This window comes from Salvia hispanica, chromosome 4 (assembly GCF_029641045.1).
Source record: "Salvia hispanica isolate PSC_SH4W2 chromosome 4, Shi_PSC_v1, whole genome shotgun sequence".
NCBI lineage: Eukaryota > Viridiplantae > Streptophyta > Magnoliopsida > Lamiales > Lamiaceae > Salvia > Salvia hispanica.
The window spans coordinates 38,117,043-38,138,005 of NC_142695.1; the positions used below are offsets into that span (position 1 = coordinate 38,117,043).

General features: G+C 38.4%; 2 pseudogenes; both read right to left on the reverse strand.

Annotated features, from left to right (window-relative positions):
* Nucleotides 1–430: 430 nt before the first annotated feature.
* Nucleotides 431–3,002, reverse strand: LOC125195095 (protein CORTICAL MICROTUBULE DISORDERING 3-like; annotated as a pseudogene).
* Nucleotides 3,003–15,674: 12,672 nt separating this feature from the next.
* On the reverse strand, nucleotides 15,675–20,701 carry LOC148928591 (protein CORTICAL MICROTUBULE DISORDERING 3-like; annotated as a pseudogene).
* Between the last annotated feature and the right edge of the window lie 262 nt (nucleotides 20,702–20,963).

The following is a 20,963-nucleotide window of genomic DNA, read 5'->3' on the forward strand; positions in this document are numbered from 1 at the left end:
TTTTGGGATGATGCTTTCCTTACAGCTGTTCACCTTATCAACCTGATGCTTTCCAAGACCATCAAAATTATGTCACCCTTTGAGAAGTTGTATTCACTGAAACTAGACTATACACATTTGAGAGTCTTTGGTTGTCTCTGCTTCCCACTCACTACACCATACAATCAGCATAAACTTGCTTTTAGGTCTATTGGAGCTATCTTTTTGGGATATAGTTCTGCTCATAAGGGATATAGTTCTGATCAGTATCAGCCAGCACAACTATCAAAGCTCCTTTTTCATAAAATTGAGAAGAATTTAGCATCATCAATAACTTTCAGTACTGAAAATTCTGAAACAGAACTCATATTTGCAAAGAACACGATTGATCAATTAAATGAGATGTTAAACTTGATAGCAGTATCGCAAACACATCAGCAAGTTGAGGAGGCTACTGAAATGACATGACAAAACACAAATCTTTTCCTTCAAGCGCTCCGCCTTGTCCATCAGCACCCCGTCCCTTCGTGACGACACGGTCCAACCAGTTGTTGACTCATTTTAGCTGAGACAAAATCGTGGCCATAGGGCCACAGTCGAGACCTCCACTACTGCTAGTAGCAGACTTGCCGAATACGCGAAAACCAGCATCAAGGGACTTCTCAACAAACCTCACGAACCACATTTGCATCTCAGATAGCAAATTCTTACCGAGCTCGACAGTTTCATTCATTCCCATGCATCGAGTCCATGTTCCGACTACTGATGGCAGTGACAACTTCTTGGCAGGTTCACTGATAGAGAGCCTCCTCGTTGAAATTTGCTCCCCTTTTGATAAGCCATCATATTCTTCGTTTGTGAGGAGGGAGACAACCTCAAGGTTCGTGGCCAAAGCAGCTTCCACCCAAAGCTTGCTGGGTTTTGGTTGCTTTTCAGTTGTAAAATCTGTACTTCTTGACGAACTGTGGCTACCGAAAATCGACTCAACATCTGATGTTGATTTCAGGGCATCCTCGTAAATGGACATGAATCGGTCCATAGTAGGCAGAGGATTCTCAGGCTTTGACATTGCTACTAGATCAGAAAACATGCTGCAAGTTGAGCAGTTCAAAAAAGGTCAATTCATATGTTCAAGATCGCCTTTACACTAAGCAACAGTTATTTTCCCTAATTTCAGTATATAAAGACTTGGGGTATGCAATTCTCTTTTGCTATAAGCAATGATTATAATGAATATCACATAATCACCTATAAATGTATCCAGGTTTGAGTTAGACTATACCTCAAGTTTCCGACAACAGATTCAGTTGCCATGGCTCCCTCTAAAGCTTCAGCAGCAGCTATTGAAGCAATTCTTCTCCTCTGCATAGATTCCTGATCCATGAACACACAAACAGATACATTTTTTCTATTCTGAATAACATAAAGGAACACAAATAATAATAATAGTATTACTAAATATCATATCTTTATATACCTTCCCAAGTTTAGCAAGACCTGAAGTAACCACATCAAGAGAAACACTGCCATCAGTCCATTTCTTTTCATGTATGGTGATCACTGGCACCGCGCCATTTGGTTTCTCCTTCGGACTCTCAGATTTCTCATCGCTTAGACGCCTCGATATAGCAGCCTGCAAAGGAAAAGCACCACCACACTTTTAGATGGAAACAAGTTCAAACAATTCATCAAAAATGCAAGAACTTTCATGAGGCTAAAATGGAAGAACTGAACCTGTGTCCTCAGGAAAGCCTGGAGATCGATTTTGCTCATAGCCGAATTCTTTTCTTTATGTTCAGAAGAGCCGCCGCTGCCGCCCGATGCTGGTCTATCATCCCAATGTTTCTTACTAGGAGGTCTCCCATTCCCAACAAGCGCAGAAACCTTTGAAATTCCAGCAGCTATATTAGCCATCTTCTTCCTCCCTGAGGAGTCCACTGCCGGTGATGCCCTAAGCCCGCTAGAGAGCCATCGAGCCGGAGACAACGACATCCTCCTCGCCACAATCGGGCTTGCCTGCCGCCTCCCAGTAGTCGGTGATGGCTGCCGGTACCTAGATGGCAATATTATCGCGGGCGACGAGGACGTCTTCCCTGATTTGGCCGTCGGCGATGGATCCCTCTCCGCTACCACAACTTTTCTCCCCGCTGCTAATACCGATCTCTGCTTCAGCGACCCTAGTGACGAAAACCTTTGGGAGACCTTATTCGATCCAACTCTAGTACCTTTGAGAGACCTTATCCGATCCACTGTCGGTATCTAGATGGCACGATCATCGCAGGATCCTTCGACGTCCTCCTATTTTTCTCCTTTGGCACGAGGCTCGGGACCACACATTTCGACGGAGCGGGTGAGGAGGACCTCTTCCCTGATTTGGCCGCCGGCGATGGATCCCTCTCCGCCACCACAGCTTTCCTCCCAGCTGCTGATACCGATCTGTGCTTCAGCGACCCCGACGACGAAAACCTTTGCGAGGCCTTATCCGATCCAACTCTACTACCATTAGAGGTATCATCTCCGCAATTTGCAGGAACAATCACATTAACATTCTTCCCCCCCCTACACAAATAGTCAGCGATGGGGTCGACAGAGTCAGAAACCGGCTGAAAAACAAATCCGTTTTTGGAAGGGGTGATCCGAGCAATTAGGGGTTCGGGGGATCCGACGAAAAGCTGGCGGCCGGCGACGGGCCGGAGGTTGACGAGCGTGGGGACGGGAGGGGAGTCGAAGTCGAGGAGGAGTCGAAGTCGAGGAGGAGGCGATCAAGTTGCACGAATTGGCCTAATTGGAGGCGATCGCTGAGAATTAGGTCAGTGTCGCGGCCAGAGAGGGAGCTTAGGTTGAATCGAGGGAGTCAGACAACTGGACGTAGAATCCGTTGTGCGACCAGAGGGAATCGTCGGCGGAGAGAGAGGGGAGGATGCTGATGACCTCGAGGAGGGGGCTGCGGTGGTCTGGACTTTGGTGTTGGAATTCATCGACTGGAGGAGCTTGAGGAGGTTTCCGGCGGTTAGAGAGGCCATTTTGTAGAGAGGTAGAAAGAGGAAGGGATAAGAAATGAAGAGATTGAATGGTTTAAGAACTTTGGTGGAAGTATTCTGGAAAAGGAAAATTATATACTCCTTCACAAAATGAAGGCCTCGGCTATAGCAGTGTCGTGCAATACAATATTATTCTCTGGTGCGTCTTAAATTTTCCTACCTTATTTTATAGAGTTCTCCTACTTACAAAAAGTAAAACCAAACCAATTTATTTTTGTAAAGTCAATCTCTTCCTCCTAAATTTTGGGATGATGCTTTCCTTACAACTCTTTACCTTATCAACCTGATGCTTTCCAAGATCATAAAAAATATGTCACCCTTTGAGAAGTTGCATTCACAGAAACTAGACTATACACATTTGAGAGTCTTTGGTTGTCTCTGCTTCCCACTCACTACACCATATAATCAGCATAAACTTGCTTTTAGGTCTATTGGAGCTATCTTTTTGGGATATAGTTATGCTCATAAGGGATATAGTTCTGATCAGTATCAGCCAGCGCAACTATCAAAGCTCCTTTTTCATAAAATTGAGAAGAATTTAGCATCATCAATAACTTTCAGTATTGAAAATTCTGAAACAGAACTCATATTTGCAAAAAACACGATTGATCAATTAAATGAGATGTTAAACTTGATAGCAGTATCACAAACACATCAGCAAGTTGAGGAGGCTACTGAAATGACATGACAAACACATAATCTTTTCCTTCAAGCGCTCCGCCTTGTCCATCAGCACCCCGTCCCTTTTCGAGACGACACGGTCCAACCAGTCGTTGACTCATTTTAGCTGAGACAAAATCGTGGCCATAGGGCCACAGTCGAGACCTCCACTACTGCCAGTAGCAGACTTGCCGAATACGCGAAAACCAGCATCAAGGGACTTCTCAACAAACCTCACGAACCAAATTTGCATCTCAGATAGCAAATTCTTACCGAGCTCGACAGTTTCATTCATTCCCATGCATCGAGTCCATGTTCCGACTGCTGATGGCAGTGACAACTTCTTGGCAGGTTCACTGATAGAGAGCCTCCTCGTTGAAATTTGCTCCCCTTTTGACAAGCCATCAAATTCTTCGTTTGTGAGGAGAGAGACAACCTCAAGGTTCGTGGCCAAAGCAGCTTCCACCCAAAGCTTGTTGGGTTTTGGTTGCTTTTCAGTTGTAAAATCTGTACTTCTTGACGAACTGTGGCTACCGAAAATCGACTCAACATCTGATGTTGATTTTAGGGCATCCTCGTAAATGGACATGAATCGGTCGATAGTAGGCAGAGGATTCTCAGGCTTTGACATTGCTACTAGATCAGAAAACATGCTGCAAGTTGAGCAGTTCAAAAAAGGTCAATACATATGTTCAAGATCGCCTTTATACTAAGCAGCAGTTATTTTCCCTAATTTCATTATATAAAGACTTGGGTTTATAAAAGGCCCAATTGGAGCCCAACTTAACTCTCAATCCCAGCCCAGGCCCGCTCTATTTCACTAGTGGACCGGGTCTGGGTCGGGCCGGCCCATTTGACATCTCTAAGTAGAACAATGCTTTGAGGATGAATTTCAATTCTGGAAAATTGTATGAAGATGATGCACAGAACTCACAAGGCAAGATGATACAAAAAAGTTTACAAGACGAGATGGTACAAAAAGGTTCACAAGACGAGATGATATGAGAAGGTATTTGTTTGGATGATATCATAAAAAAATTAAGAAATTGAATATATTTAACTGGACATAAATAACTATTATTATTATTTTATTGAGGATGATAAACATTAAGAAATTAATTATATGCATGTAGTCATTTTTATAATTTAGAATTTTAAGAATTATGTAGTGATAAAAATTTATTGAATGTCAGTGACTATTATTATATTCCATTGGATGATAACGTTTAGAAATTAAATATATACACATGAAATCGTTTTTATAACTTAGAATTGCAAGAATCATTGAGTAATAAAAAAATAATTGGATATAAATGACTACTAATATTCCATTAGATGATAACGTTTAGAAATTAAGTATATACACGTGAAGTTGTTTTATACCTTTTAAAAATTATTTAATACTAATAATAAGTAATTAGATATGAATGACTACTAATATATTATTGGATGATGTCTTTGTCTCTCGGCTGCTGAATTTTGTGAAACAACTTTTGTATGATAATTTATCCAAGCACATCACTGCCGCTACATTTTTCCACGTAAAGTTGATTCATACTACTATTTACCTTTTTTTTTCTGGAAATCTATGTTATCTGGTCATATGTACTGTCTTCTTCAGCTTCGCCCGCGATGACTGAGTGTTGTACCCAGGTCATTACAATTTACATCAACTACTTTTCAATTTACTACTTTCTCTCTTTCTATAATTGTAATTAGATGGACATGCTACTGAATTTTTACTTGATAGTAATATTAGTAATCAAGAGTCTGATCAATGCAGGGATTCGGTAGATGGCATTGCGACTCTGAGTAAAAAGGGAGATGAATATGAAACAAACGAGCTACTATTTGCGCGCACACATAATTGCAAGCCATCTTTGATTCACAACTCAACCAAAGATGATGTATTTTCACCTTCAGGTAATGTAAATATTAAAGTCATCTCTATATTAATTAATCAAGTTGAAGTAATACTAATCAAGACTTTTACCAATTTGGTGGCAGTGATGTCAGTGCGTGGTGATGGCCTAGCAATAATTCCAGAGCAACCAGTTCCCAGTTTAAGGTGGGATTTCATTATAACTAGTTTTAATCCACGTGTGGTGCACAACAGGATATTTTTTCGTTATACGCAATTTTTAATTATTAATTGATTATTTAAAATAAGAAATAATATAATTATATAATATTTAAAAATAAAAAAATATACTATATAATAACAATTAAATAAATATATGTTCCTCAATTCATTTTATACCTAAAGAGATAAAAGTAAACATATTTGAAATGGAGTCAAGACAAACATAATTATTTGGACAACGATGAAGAGACTATATCAAGTGTTGACACTTTAAAAAAATATGTTTAAAACAATCCTTCTTATTTCTCTACTAAAAATAATGTAAAACACATTTTTAACTAAATAATAAACCGATAACTCATAATATTAAAAAGGTCAAAATTATGACCATAAAAAAATTCAAATGATAAACTACACAAAAAACATTACATTAATTGGTTGAATTAACACTATTATATTAATGAATAATGATAACTCTTTTGAACGTTGGAACGTTTATCTTTATTTATTGCACTTTTAAACGTGGTTTGTTGGAACATGAAACATATATACTATTTTTATGCTACTTTATAATTCTTAATACTGCAAATTTTATTTTTGTAAAAATATACTTAATAGTATAATATATATCTTTCTCAGCATGCATGATCACCTATAAATAAGATAATTAGATTCTTTATATAAAATCAGTTGTACAACTAATTAAGTGCCAAATCCTAATTTCAACAATAATATTATTAGTAAACAAAAATTTGGTAGTAGACTATTTTATTTTGTTTAAATAACTAATTGGTTGATAAATTCGATTTTGATAGGTTTAATTATCTCATTGCTATATACTCCACATATTATGCACCACTTATTAATTCATCATAAGTGATAAAATATTATTTTTTGTGACGCCACTTAATATAATTATTGCGCTAGTAACAATATAATTATACAAAAATAATAAATGTTGTTAAGAAGAAGATAAATATTATATACTTGTTTCGAGTTAAGGATGTTACAATTCTTCCATCTCTAAGAATTGTAAAAAAAATAGGATAAAATTCTCGAACCATATACACGCGTACTCTAACTATTGTAATCAAAGGACAAAAAACAACAATAAATGAAATGGAAATTACAATGAAAATTATAAAATAAACCGAACTATAAGTCTGGTTGAGAAAAAACCTTTTTCGCAAGATAAACCATAATAAGGTAAGAAGTGACACTCATACCATCTTGTCATGAGAAATACATTCTAAGGAGATTACACTGGTTTTGTGACGAAGTATTGCTAGGTTGTATATTATAAAGAAAGATGGATTCCATGGTTTCAACAAATAAAATAAGACAATGAAGAAGTGATTATAATCTTGCACATACTACATATTTATAGTGTAGATGTACAAATAAGAGAGGATAGCCGTTACTTTTATGCAATTGATTATTATATTGATTAGTGGTTAATTTTTTGAATTCTATCATTTGACCGTCATATTTATGTTGGTTGACTAATAGTGTAATCATCTTTATAATTTAGTATGCTTAGTATCAATATAATAACATTGTCATTGATTAGCTCGTTCTTTAGCGGTTTCAGTTCATTTGAATGTAGCGGTTTCAATATTCGAGTCATTTATGATTAAGTGGTTACTCCATGTTTTATTAGCGGCCACTTAAATATTAAATTTTACACCCTATATTTATAAATATTTAAATCTATACTCAAAATTCATAAATATTCAAAAATGGCCCAAAACTCGCCTTTTATATATGTATAGATTTGATAACATTGACTAAATTATAAAACTAATTAGGTGTACGTTACCATTCTCAGGTCCGGGTGTGATTAATTAATTGTAATATACTACTATTTTAGGCCAATTACTTCTCAGATTTTATGGTACTACTAATATTCAATTTCTAGGAATAATCGCACATTTAAATAAAAAAAAATTGCACGTATGTAAATAGATATAGGAAAGTAAAATAATACAGTACTTGATTAAAATGGATTGCATGCCTATCATAAGTGTTGTTGCATGTTCGGGCTAACAGCCCATTCAATTAGAAATAAAGATTGCCAGTTACAAAATTTTAATTAATACTAGTACTCTATTTGTTTTGCACAAACTACGCTTTTAGGAAGGGGAAAGACAAGAATGAAAACTAAATATCCTAATACGTACAAGATAAAAGTCAAACTTAACAAAGTGTAAAACAAGTCAAATGCAATATTTTTGAATTGTTGGATTTTTTATTTTTGGATATTGTTATACAATTTCGATTTTTTTCGGTTTTTACTCAGTTTTTGGGTTTGGGTTGATTTCAATTTTTTAGAAAAATTCAATTTTCGGTTCAATCCAATATTAATCGAAAACGAAATGCATGCACACCTCTACTTTTAGGAGCAGCCGAGCAGGAGCATTTATTTTTCCATGAATGATAAAATGCATAATTAGTAATTTAGTATCGTTATTATCAGTATTTCTGCAATTATATTATCAAAACCCATGAAAATTGAATTAAAATTGGAAAAGAAACTTTTACATCGAAACAAGATTGAAGAGCTTGAGAACTTGATTTTGTGTACTTTTACAGGAGAATGCTAATTTTCATCAACCCTATAATGAAAAGGCATATTACCTAGATTAAATGCAAGACTCAATTAACTATTTTGAGAAAATTGATAGTATTAAAGTTTTTTTACCCTTAAGATCTGCCCTCTATCTTTTGAGAAAAAACGGGTAACCAAGCAAAATATTTATATCAAATAATAAAAAAAAAATGCGATTTATAAATTATTACTCCTAAGATAAAATGAAATGGCAGAAGGGCGCAATCCCGGACGATGACGATATATATGTATTGGAAACTTGGAATATTGCAAGTGCTGTTTTATGCAAATAATTTGGTAGTGTGTTATAATTTATATACCGTTTTGGCATAGGGTCGTGATCAATTGATAACTTTTTAAGCTACTAATTCATTAAATGTTAACAAAAATTTTGTTGATATTTTTTATACACTGCGTTGATGAGTTAACAACTTAATAAAAATTCGCAACGGCTCAAACCTCATTTTAGTATAATATCTCGGTTGAGTTTTGACTCATGGATCATAGAGCTCACAACTATTTTTAAAGTTTTCATTATTATTTAAGAATTCTTCCATATTCTTCGTTAGCCACTCCCCCAATCACCATCACCCCTCCACGTTGTGGCCGTCGCCACCTCCTTTGTTTAATGAATAGCTATAAAGAAAATCATGAAAAAAATCATTTATTAATAATTCTAAATCAAGCAAGTTTGGAAGTTAAAGATCATTTACTATTTCATTTGACTTTCCTAATCCCTTTTTAATTTTACTACTGGAGTAGTGAGCTAGAGAAAAAGTAACCCACAGTTTTAATTCCAACACCTCCCACAGTTTACTTTATTCTTAACCATGCAACCTCCATTATAATCACAATTAACAACTCTGGGTTTTTTCACACATTATTCCAATTCTCTCCGTTTCACAAATTTCAACCAAAATGTCCGATTCTGTTTTCGCCAGCATCGTTCAGGCTCCTGAAGATCCGATTTTATCCATCTATTCCTTCATTAGTTGTGCACTACACATTACTTTTTACTCAATCTCTTACTAGTTAAGAGACAACACCTCGAAACCTCAATCTCTTCCATTCTCACTAATTCATTTAATTTTTATTTTCTGTATTAATCTATTTGATATAAAATTTATTTTAATTATTTTAATTAATTAAAATATGAAATTCATTAAAATATAAAATATTCACATTTTTTATTTTAATCTATTTATTAAAAATAAAATATTTACAAATAAACTAATATAATTGAAATTTTAAATTAATATTTAAATAGATCACTGTGAAATTTTATATTTTTTTAATAAAATTTATATTTAGAAAATATTTTATTTAATGGGATAAAAGAAGTTCACTCGTAGGGGGCGAGTCAACTTCACAGCCCTATAGGAATGCGCCATGTGGACAAGATGGCTCGCCATCTTTCTTTTCGGATGGAAACGCTCCAAGGGACAAGATGAGATCTTTCATCTACAACGCCAACTCACCATCGTTTAGACCAGCCCAAGGTTTATCGAACCGGCGGTTAAAATCGAAATCGTAACCGCCGGTTACGGTTCCGAACCAAAACCGTGAGAATTTACTCGAACCGAAATCATCGATTTTTGAACCGTGGTTCGGTTCAGGTTCAAAAAATTTCGAACCGAAACCGTGCCTGAACCGCCGGTTCCTAACGATTTCAAACCAGAACCGCAAAATCAAGCTGGAACTGCAAAAAAAACCGGCGGTTCAGAACCGTGAAAAATCATAAAAAACCACCGGAAAATCGTCGTTTTGGAACTGGAACCGTAACCGCAAAACACCCTCGCGGTTCGGTCCCGGTTCAACAATTTCCAGAACCGGAACCGGCGGTTCCGAACTGTAACCGGCGGTTCCGAACTGTAACCGACGGTTCCTGAACCGTGGGCACCTCTACCATCGTCTCATCTTGGTGAGACGAGTTCGAGACGGCAATGAGCTGCGTTGCGAGTGCCATAAGAGAAATGAGGAATCTAGTGGGCCCCTTTATATTCCTTCAATATAACCACCGTAATACGAGTGAAGAAAGTGGATAAATAGACTGAAATGAGAACCTAACAAGGAAAATCAGAGAAATAGGGGAAGCCAGAAATATCTTATCTATTGAAGAGGCCTCGGAGATAGTGCTGAGGGTCGCAGAGCGGCTGCCGTCAGTCACTGTGCCTCTCCACCTCGCGACCTAAGACGCCACTGCTCCCGACCTACATTCCCCTTACCCCACCTCTGTCAAGGTCTCTCTTTACATCCAGATTATAAAAGTCGATTCTTTTGCTGGTTTGCTGAGTTTTAGTGTGTAATTTATGCCAAATATCATAATTACTACATCAAGATTGTATAACTATGGATTATTAGGTTTTTATGCAGTGGAAAATCACTGTTTATCTAATTGCCTCTATTTCTGTTTTTTCATGCATTTGAGAATGTACATATTTGTTGTGATGTGAGAATTCAAAGCCAAGAGTTGGCTGTGCTACTTCGTGGTCAAGCTTTGTTAGCAATGCTTGGTGCACTTTACCTTCCTAAGTTATTCTATTGTTTCTGTCCCGCGATTTTTTTAGAACTTTGTTCTGTTGTTCGGTTTTCTAAGATAGGTATGCAGTGGTTGCTTCAGATGGTCCTGGTGAGTATCCGGTTAATCACTGAGTCACGAGCGGGTGATGATGGTATTGATGTCACAGTGACTTCTGGAACAGTTGCTTATGTCACAACTGGAGGTTAGAGGTTAGCCATCTGGTGGTAAAGATTTTACTCATTTTTTCCCTCTTTAGCCTCATCTCGTATTAATTGACAGTGCACTATTTCTTAGACAAAGTAGCAATTCTCTGAGTTTTAGGGAGTTGATGTTAGAAGTAATTAAAGTAAGCAACCAAAGGCTCAACAAGATCAGCCTGCTTGTGATGCTGCTTTGGAAGAAAATGAAGATCATGAGGAAACAAAAGTGATGCACGAGCTCAGTGTGCTGAGCTAGCCACAATCCAAGAGTTAGTTAGCACAAGTACAGCTGAATTGAAGGACCACAAGAAGTCTTACAAGGATATGTTGATTGGAGAATGAGTGAAGATAGATTATGAGTGTTCTGTTATAATTAATATGTTAAGCATAAATTAAGGAGAGTTTCTGGTAGATTCGATTGTGTTGTATAAATCCATATTGTTGGTTTTGCATTACTGATTCAATGAAATACACATTCTCTCCTCCAATACTTCGAGCAATACAACTTTTTAATTTATCAATATGAAAAGCTACATTTGTTTTTATGATATCAGAGCAGGTTAATCCTGACTCTTTAACCTTGCTTCCTGCTTTTATCTTTACCTAAAAATGGCCGAATCCAACGATTCAAGCGCCACTTCTATTCCTCTTTCTACATTACCCATTTTCTCTCAACTCCCTCTAATATCAGTCAAGTTGACTGATGGGAATTTTCTGATCTGGCAACAGCAAGTAGAGATTGTCGTTTGGGGTTATGAATTGGACGGCTTTCTCACTGGAGAAGCCAAACCACCACCAAAAATGGTAGAAGATTCAGAAGAAGGCACAATGGTGCCAAATCCAATATACCACCTGGCAAAGACAAGACAGAAGAGTAGCAAGCTGGCTTCTGTCATCCCTATCAGAGAATGCTTTGCTGATTGTTGTGGGGCTTAGGTCTTCATCAGAGATATGGAATACCTTGGAGACCAACTTTACCAGTAGATCCACAGCTAAAGTGTTGCAATACAGGCAACATATGCAGAACCTCAGAAAGGGTTCCATGCCTATTAATGAATATTTGGCCAAAATGAAAACATATTTTGATCTTTTGGGTTCTGTGGGGTGATTCACTTGGATTTTACATGACTTTAGAGGGTATTTTTACTTGGTTTTGATCATATATTGTGTACTTTGAGACATGGTTATAGCTACTTCTCTAATATGTTGGTATTTTGACCATTTTGTGAAGAATGTGTAGAAAAATGTACAAAATATGTGGATGTGCAGCTGCTCAATGTTCGAGACAGCTTATCTGGATATTTTGAAGTCCGATTCGCATGTAATGTATACCATTCTCTTCGTCTTCGACAGAGCTTCGTGTGGATATCTTAAACGTCTCAATCGGAGTTTGGTAGAAGAAGTTATGGCCGTTTTACCAAGACTGCGCAGAGCAGTGACATAGCTGGCGACCCGCCAGGTTCGCATGCAAACGAACCTGGCGACCCGCCAGCAAAACACGAAAAAAATGCCGTAAGCAGCTGGAGACTCGCCAGCTTCGACGCACACCCAACCTGGCGACCCGCCAGCTTCGTCGGACAGCTTATTTCGGGCCCAAAGTCAACTCTAGGTATATATATGCCTAGGAAACGCGTCCAAACACAACTTACACGCCTCCTACCCCAAAAATACCACTTTTTCACCTAGGAAGAAGAGAAGAACGAGCAGAGGACGAGTATTCATCGCAAGATTGAAGACGAGGCCTTCAATCCGCCCAATCCAATTCTAGGAGTTTCTACTTTTAGTTTTATTCTTGTTTAAACAATGTTTTTGAATATTTCTTTGAATATTTCTTTGACTTTTGTGTTGAACATGAGTAGCTAAATCATTCGTAGAGTTCTACGGGGGAGATACAATGATTCTTATGTTTAATTGATTTCCTTTTTCTATGCCTTGGCTCATGTGGTTATTTTGATTTCTTCTGTGCTTATATGTTTATTTGACTGATCACCTTATAAATGCATGTGGATTTTACTACAAGAACTGAGAAGTGAGTAGTTTAATTTGAAAGAGAAGAAATTGACATCTTTGCCAATATAATCGAGAGATTTGAGCCTTTGAATGAAGCTAAGTATCTTAGGAGCTATTAGGAGTTGTTTCCTTAGTTCTAGGAAGGAGACTTCGGTTCTAGGTAGCAATCTACAAATTATATGCTTTGAGAAAAGATATAGTTTTACCTTAGTGATAGCTTAATAACCCTTGAGACCCTTTGTTGGCATAGTTAGGAAGTTAGTTGAGCATAGGATAGTTGTTATCGATCCCGTAGGATTCTACCTTCTCATCCTTGATCTACATCCGTTTTCTTATTTGCTTTTAGTTCTCTAGTTATTTTTAATTGTTTTTACCTTGCTTTTAAATAGATTCAGAAAAACCAAAATTCCGATTCATCTAGATAGTAGTTGAGGTTGGTTCGTGGTAATTAGGTTGACACTCATTGTCTCTGTGGATACGATACTCTTTGCTTACTATTTGCTACATTAGCCCCGTACACTTGCGGGTATACTTGTGTTAAAAATAAGTTGAGTCATGGGGAGCATGATTTCTGATGGAGAACAGGTTCTACACATTTTGGGAGGCCTTGGACAGGAATATGATCCTGCAGTTTGCTACATTACATCCAGATCTGAGGCTTGGTTGGTTCCAAATGTGTGTGCCTTTCTCCTACGTGTAGAAGCCATAATGGAGTCAACAAGATCTTATATTCTCAGTGTAGAAGGGTCTTAGCCATCCTTGAATCTGATGCAGCAGTCCAGTCAGAAGAAGGAAGGCTCCACCAACTACATCAAGTTTGAATTTAATGGTGGAAGTGGTGGAGGTAGAAATCAGAGAGGAGGAAGATCAGGAAGAAGTTTTGGGAGAAATGGAAACAAGGTGATCTGCCAACTATGTGACAAACCAGGCCATACTGCAGCAAGGTGTTGGCATAGGCTTGAGCAGAATTATGCTCCACCACAGTCACAGCCAAGAGCAAACAATCCTCCTCAGTTCAGCTACTACAATCCAGCAGCTAATCTAGTTCAAGCTGCAGTGAGACTTCTCCTTTTGCCTATGTCAGTGTCATCTCCATCAGAGTATAGTTTTGAAGTTAACTCTACCACCAGCTGGTATCCTGACTCTGGAGCAACAAACCACGTTTCAAATGACCTCAACAACCTGAATATCAGCTCAGAGTACACAGGAGGTAAGGCTCTTATGCTTGGTAATGGTGATACAGTTTCTATAGCAAACATAGGAGAGTCTGCCTTTGATCCACATGTTCCCAATTCTTCTAGGAAACTGCATCTTAGGAATCTATTACATGTTCCTAACATCACCAAAAATCTCCTCAGTGTTTCTCAGTTTGCTAGAGACAATCAAGTCTTTTTTGAATTTCACTCTTCCTTTTGCTTTGTCAAGGATCTATGCTCCAAGGAAATCGTGCTCAAGGGAGTCCTTAACAATGGTTTATATCAGTTCCTTGTCCATTACTCCCCAAACAAGAGAAGCAGTAGCTCCACGTTTCCTTCAAATCAAGGTTTCACACAACCAACTGTCCACTCTGCAAGCTTGCAATCTTCAGTCTCTAGCTGTAGTTCTGAACCAAATGCTATCTTAGACATTGCCTTGTGGCATAGTAGACTTGGTCACCCTACACTAGAAGTTGTAAAGATTACCTTAAAAGGCTGTAATATTCCTTTTAACTCAATAAAAATTGATTATTTTTGTCAACCATGTTGTGTTTCAAAGGCTCATAGACTCCCCTATACTGCTTCAGAAATTGTGTTTACCTCACCATTAGAGTTTATCAACAGTCACTTGTGGGGTCCAGTACCAATACTCTCCAGAAATGGGTTCTCATACTATGTTTCCTTCATTGATCACTACACTAGGCATACATGGATTTATCTACTGAAACTTAAGAGTGATGTGATTTTTGTCTTCAAACAATTCAATGCAATAGTGGAAAATCTTTGTAATACCAAAATTAAGGCCTTGCAATCTGATTGGGGAGGAGAATGTCAGGCTTTCATGCCCTCACACACCACAACAAAATGGCTTAGCAGAAAGGAAGCATTATCATATAGTGGAAACAGGACTAGCCCTTTTATCCCAATCTTCTCTTCCTGCAAAAATATTGGGATGATGCTTTCCTTACAACTGTTTACCTTATCAACCTGATGCCTTCCAAGACCATAAAAAAATATGTCACCCTTTGAGAAGTTGCATTAACAGAAACTAGACTATACACATTTGAGATTCTTTGGTTGTCTCTGCTACCCACTCACTAGACCATATAATCAGCATAAACTTGCTTTTAGGTCTATTGGAGCTATCTTTTTGGGATATAGTTTTGCTCATAAGGGATATAGTTCTGATCAGTATCAGCCGGCGCAACTATCAAAGCTCATTTTTTATAAAATTGAGAAGAATTTAGCATCATCAATAATTTTCAGTATTGAAAATTCTGAAACATAACTCATATTTGCAAAGAACACGATTTATCAATTAAATGAAATGTTAAACTTGATAGCAGTATCACAAACGCATCAGCTAGTTGAGGAGGCTACTGGAATGACATGACAAACACATAAATCTTTTCCTTCAAGCGCTCCGCCTTGTCCATCAGCACCACGTCCCTTTTCGAGACTACACGGTCCAACCAGTCGTTGACTCGTTTCAGCTGAGACAAAATCGTGGCCATATGTAGGGCTGGGTCGATACGGTATATTGTACCGAAAATTTTGTATTGTTATCGTATCGAAAATATCGATATGAAAGAATTTCATATCGTTACCATATCGAAAGTTTTGGTATACCAGATTTCGGTATACCGAAATTTCGGTTAGGTAATATATATACCGTTACCGTATCAAAATTTCGGTATATCGTACCGAACTTATGTATACCGTTTTGAACGGTATATCGAAATTAAATGGATATCTATTTATGATTTTAAATTTTAATCTTAAAAAAAATAAATTATACTCCCTCCGTCCATGAAAAATAGGACATATTGTGAAATGGCACGGGTTTTAATGTGGAACTGGCAAAGTAAGAAAGAAGTAGTGTTAGTGAAATCTGGGGTCCATATTAAAAGTAAGAGAGAATGAAAAAAGACAAGTAGTGTTAGTGGAATGTGGGGTCCATATTATTAGCAAGAGAGAAGGGAAAAAAGTAAGAGAGAAGTTGTTGAAAACTTTCCTTTTTTAAATGTGCTCTATTTTTCGTGGACAACCAAAAATGACAAATGTGCTCTATTTTTCGTGCACGGAGGGAGTATTATTATTATAATCAGTATAAATGGTATGTATTTATAATTCAATACGTATTGATTTTTGATATATTTTGATATACCGACAATATCGATATACATCGTATATTCGATATAAAACGGTATACCACGATATAAGAAAATTCATATCGTTATCGTATCGAAAACTTACGATACGGTATTGAATCGTACCAAAAATTTTGGTATACCAATTTTTCGATATTTTTCAGTACGATACGATCGATATACCATTTTTCCGGTATATTTACCCAGCCATAGCCATAGGGCCACAGTCTAGACCTCCACCACTGCCAGTAGCAGACTTGCCGAATACGCGAAAACCAGCATCAAGGGACTTCTCAACAAACCTCACGAACCACATTTGCATCTTAGACAGCAAATTCTTACCGAGCTCGACAGTTTCATTCATTCCCATGCATCGAGTCCATGTTCCGGCCGCTGATAGTGGTGACAACTTCTTGGCAGGTTCACTGATAGTGAGTCTCTTCGTTGAAATTTGCTCCCCTTTTGATAAGCCATCAAATTCTTCATTTGTGAGGAGGGAGACAACCTCAAGGTTCGTGGCCAAAGCAGCTTCCACCCAAAGCTTGCTAGGTTTTGGTTGTTGTTCAGTTGTAAAATCTATACTTCTTGATGAACTATGGCTACCGAAAATCGACTCAACATCTGATGTTGATTTCAGGGCATCCTCGTAAATGGACATGAATCGGTCGATAGTAGGCAGAGGATTCTCAGGCTTTGACATTGCTACTAGATCAGAAAACATGCTGAAAGTTGAGCAGTTAAAAAAAGGTCAATACATATGTTCAAGATCGCCTTTATACTAAGCAGCAGTTATTTTCCCTAATTTCAGTATATAAAGACTTGGGCTATGCAATTGTCTTTTACTCTAAGCAATGATTATAATGAATATCACATAATCACCTATAAATGTATCCAGGTTTGAGTTAGACTATACCTCAAGTTTTTTACAGCAGATTCAGTTGCCATGGCTCCCTCTAAAGCTTCAGCAGCAACTATTGAAGCAATTCTTCTCCTCTACATAGCATCCTGATCCAAGAACACACAAACAGATTCATTTTTTCTATTCTGAATAACATAAAGGAACACAAATAATAATAATAGTATTACTAAATATCATATCTTTATATACCTTCCTAAGTTTAGCAAGACCTGAAGTAACCGCATCAAGAGAAACACTACCATCAGTTCATTTCTTTTCATGTATGGTGATCACTGGCGCCGCGCCATTTGGTTTCTCCTTCGGACTCTCAGATTTCTCATCGCTTAGACGCCTCGATATAGCAGCCTGCAAAGGAAAAGCACCACCACACTTTTAGATGGAAACAAGTTCAAACAATTCATCTAAATACAAAGCTCATTCAACAAAAATGCAAGAACTTTCATGAGGCTAAAATGGAAGAACTGAACCTGTGTCCTCAGGAAAGCCTGGAGATCGATTTTGCTCATAGCCGAATTCTTTTCTTTATGTTCAGAAGAGCCGCCGCTGCCGCCCTATGCTGGTCTATCATCCCAATGTTTCTTACTAGGAGGTCTCCCATTCCCAACAAGCGCAGAAACCTGTGAAATTCCAGCAGCTATATTAGCCATCTTCTTCCTCCCCGAGGAGTCCACTGTCGGTGATGCCCTAAGCCCGCCAGAGAGCCATCGAGCTGGAGACAACGACATCCTCCTCACTACAATCGGGCTTGCCTGCCGCCTCCCAGCAGTCGGTGATGGCTGCCGGTACCTAGATGGCACTATTATCGCGGGCGATGAGTACGTCTTCCCTGATTTGGCCGTCGCCGATGGATCCCTCTCCGCTACCACAGCTTTACTCCAAATGTTGATACTGATCTCTTCTTCAGCGACCCCAGTGACGAAAACCTTTGGGAGACCTTATCCGATCCACTGCCGGTGATAGCTGCCGGTATCTAGATGGCACGATCATCGCAGGCTCCTTCGATGTCTTCCTATTTTCCTCTTTTGCCACGAGGCTCGGGACCACACATTTCGTCAGAGCAGGCGTGGAGGACCTCTTCCCTGATTTGGCCGTCGGCGATGGATCCCTCTCCGCCACCACAGCTTTCCTCCCAGCTGCTGAAACTGATCTCTACTTCAGCGACCCCGACGACGAAAACCATTGCGAGACCTTATCCGATCCAACTCTACTACCATTAGAGGTATCATCTCCGCAATTTGCAGGAACATTCACATTATCATTCTCCTTTTGGGGGGCAATTACATGCCTGCCACCCTTTCCCCCTGTGGATTTTCCCTTTCCCTCTGCGGATTTCTCCTTTCCCTCCGTCTCCTTCTTCCCCGCCCTAGACAAATGTTAGGTTTGGTATACTGAAAAGCATGTTTCGAGCAAGTTTCGCGCGAATAGAATCTTGCTTGTATACGTAAAACTTTACAATCCACTTTTAACCCGATTCAGTATTATTCGAGCAGTCTCGCACGAATAGAATCACTATTATTATTACATTGTGTTTGCTTGTGCATTTATAAGATGTTTTATAAACATTTAAATGTATAAGAAGCAAACAAAGTCTAAGTCTTTTGCTTAGTAGACCGGTTGTGGGCGTCGTCCACTTTAAGGTAACACGGTCAGATCTATGCAATGCTTTGCAAAAGAAAAAGAAGAATTTCACAACCTAGATAGGCTTTGGCTACCTATCGTGAAAGGTTGCAATGTCAGTCCGCATATTTCTAAGTCTTACTGAAATAAGATGACATTGGTGTGGTATAGCACTGAACGGATCTAACAGCAAGACGTGTCTTTATGCTATCTACTGAAAGACTAGGTCTTGATAAAATACTATTTCTTAATCTACATATGTTAGCATTGAGCATACGGTATTGATTATGCACTACTTTGACTTATCAAATGGTGCGGGTTTTTCGCAACCCAATAATCCTGATATATTGGGTAGTGGTGATTAATATCTAGCGGTGCTAGGATTGCTATTATGTTGAAACGTGCGCGAGGTGAGTCTCGTTTGATAATGTCCTCAAGAGGAGCTCGAACAAGGTTTTATTATTCGGAAAACTGATCAGTTGGAGTTTTATTACTCTATGAATAATAAATAAATGTTTCTTGCTAAGTCCACTCTTGGAATTAATAAGATATTAATTAATTAAGTCCATAGCAGACATTAATTAATTAATGGACATTTATATCTTAAGCGCGGGAAATAAATAATAAAAGTGGAAACCCGGATTACTTGTAATTTCGGATTTGGATGGGGAGAGTTCAATATTACTTCTGTAGTGGCTGCTCGTAATATTCCAATATAAGCTTGTATTAAATTGTGGGTTCAATTTAATTAGTAAAAAGCTAATTGGGCGAGCCCATATCCAAAACCTTCCATAGATCCCTGTCTGGGCCCAAAAGAAACTTAATATAAATTGGAGAATAAAGGAGACAGAAATCATTATTATCATTACTCATAATTTTCGTCCCCCTCTACCTAGAGGAGTTCGAATTTCTCTCCTAATTGGAGAAGGATTTCTTCTGTCTTCTTTATTCGAGTCCTAGTATTTTGATAAGATCAGCCCACCCTGATATCGAGATACAATTCGGGAACCAGAGAGAAGATCCGTGGTCTAGTATTGAAGATCATCACGTGGAGAAGGCGCGAGCAATCGACGATTCTTTGGAGAATCAATATCGGTAACCCTAAACCGTAGAATTCATGTTTTAGGATTTACTTTCTTTGAGCATGAATTATTTTCGTTCTAGCATGCAATTATCTGTTTAACATGTGAATTGATTAATCGCATAATCAGTCAAATAGATCCGTGTCTGATTTATTTGTTTTGTACAAGTCTTCCGCTGTGCAAGGTGCACCAAACCCCATCAACAAATAGGCAGCGATGGGGTCGACGGAGTAGGAAACCGACTGAATAACAAATCCGTTTTTGGAAGGGGAGATCCGAGCAATTAGGGGTTCGGGGGATCCGATGAAGGGCTGGCGGCCGGCAACGGGCGTGGGGACGGGAGGGGAGTCGAAGTCGAGGAGGAGACGATCGAGTTGCACGAATTGGCCTAATTGGAGGCGATCGTTGAGAATTAGGTCAGTGTCGCGGCCGGAGAGGGAGACGTAGGTTGAATTGAGGGAGTCGGACAGCTGGACATAGAATCAGTTGTGCAGCCAGAGGGAATCGGCGGCGGAGAGAGCGGGGAGGATGCTGATGACCTAGAGGAGGGGGCTGCGGTGGTCGCGGGTGACTTTGGTGTTGGAATTCATCGACTGGAGGAGTTTGAGGAGGATTCCGGGGGTTAGAGAGGCCATTTTGTAGAGAGGTGGAAAGGGGAAGGGACAAGAATTGAAGAGATTGTATGGTTTAAGAACTTTGGTGGAAGTATTCTGGAAAAGGAAAATTATATACTCCTTCACAAAATGAAGGCCTCGGCTATAGCAGTGTCGTGCAATACAATATTATTCTCTGGTACGTCTTACATTTTCCTACCTTATTTTATAGAATTCTCCTACTTACAAAAGGTAAAACCAAACCAATTTTATTTTTGTAAAGTCAAATTACCCCAAATTACAT